Below are 1,869 nucleotides of genomic sequence, written 5' to 3'. Positions count from 1 at the left end.
TGACAGATTTTTTAGAACTCGGCGTGACAGATTTACCGCGCACTTCCGACGGCTATTGTTAAAATTTGTGAACTAGCGACGTGGATTCGGCAACTGTTAGAAATTTTCTGAGCATTTATTGCAAAAAATATTAACTCGGCCAGGGCTTGAACCCGGACCACTTGTAATCCGTACGAGCGTCCTGAGCCATTAGACCACCTTAGTAATATTCTTCGCAATAATCAGTATATGTAAGAACAATAACGCTTATTGCAGGCAGCGTGTATAACCAATAACAAGATTTTATTCGGACCGACAAGAATTAAACACTAAGTATAAGCATATTCAGGCCTATGACGGTCAAAAATCGATCGAATAAAATCTTATTATTGGTTATACAAAATTTGCGTTACTTGACACCTGAAATGTGTTTGAATCCAGCAAAAACATCATACAGAAATTTACCGTGGAAATTAGCAGGTATATTTCATAATGTTAAGATACAATCATACGCTTATATTATAATTATTATATCTATATATTAAGTTTATACGTTGTTAAATATTTTTCAGGAAAAGATCTAGATCGAAATGCCATCGAATCTCAATTTCGTCGATTACAGACTTTAAGAATCCATGAAATTTTTCTTCAGATTTTAATAGTGATGTTAACATAACAGATTTTTGGATAGCTGTTAGACAAATGGCTAATGCAAATGGCGAAAAATGTTTTAAAGATTTAACAGAACTTGTTTTTCGTGCTCTCTCTTTTCCGATCAGTAATGCGACCGTGGAACGTATTTTTAGCATAATGGCAGTGATCAAATCAAAATTAAGAAATCGTTTGACGATGCCTATGCTGGTTGCTCTTATGCGCACTCGCATACACATGAATGTTCTTAGGCTTTGCTGTAAAAATTATTGTCCAACACCGTATATGTTAAAATTATTTAATAGCCATAACATATATGAAGTAAAATCATCGCGTATACAAACAGAACTTTCCGACTATGAAGATAATTTTTTAGAGTCATTAACTCTTATCGAATAAGTGGAATCAATTAATCAATAAAACGTTCAAGGCTGTGTTCAGCTGATATTTTCACCCAAGTACCACTATATATTTATTGCTATATACAGGGTGGTCCATTTAAATCGAATATTTTGAATATCTCGCTTATTTTTGATGATATAAAAAAATGTTTCGAATTAAAGTGGAATGATTTCGAGAGGGACGTATTTTGGTGATGTTGGTTTTTTTCTAGGTGGAGGCGTCAAAAAGATATATAGGTAACCTCAACTTTTTAAAATGGAATTGTATGATTTTTTTACACAATATGATTCCTCTAATTATTCTGCATATAAAATTATTAAGGTAGTAATATCAAAAAACCAATAGTTTACGAGATATTTTACACTTTATTCTGGCACATATTAATATCAAATGTTAAATAACTCGTAAACTATTAACTTTTTGATAATCGTACCTTAATACTATTATGAACAGAATAATGAGATGAATCAGTTAGTGTAAAGAAAACATCGTTGTTTTAAAAAAATATGTATACAAAATGGATAATTTTTTAAATAAACTATGTGATTTTTTTTCTTTCCACCAACTGATTCATCTTCTTATTCTGTTCATAAAAGTATTAAGGTACGATTATCAAAATGTTAACAGTTTACGAGTTATTTAACATTTTACGTTAATATGTGCTAGAATAAAGTGTAAAATATCTCGTAAACTATTAATTTTTTGATAGCTCAGACTTACCAAAATACTTGAAAAATGCAAAAATAACGTTTAGAGAGCTTTTTTTTTTATGATTTAATTAGGATAAAAGATACTCGCGACCTAGATATGTCTTTTAAAAGTTCATGACATCAGCTA

The sequence above is a fragment of the Trachymyrmex cornetzi genome, unplaced genomic scaffold (genome assembly GCF_001594075.2).
Source record: "Trachymyrmex cornetzi isolate Tcor2-1 unplaced genomic scaffold, Tcor1.1 scaffold72, whole genome shotgun sequence".
In the NCBI taxonomy this organism is placed as follows: domain Eukaryota; kingdom Metazoa; phylum Arthropoda; class Insecta; order Hymenoptera; family Formicidae; genus Trachymyrmex; species Trachymyrmex cornetzi.
The sequence above is the reverse complement of the archived record's forward strand: the minus strand, read 5'-3'. Positions refer to the sequence as shown.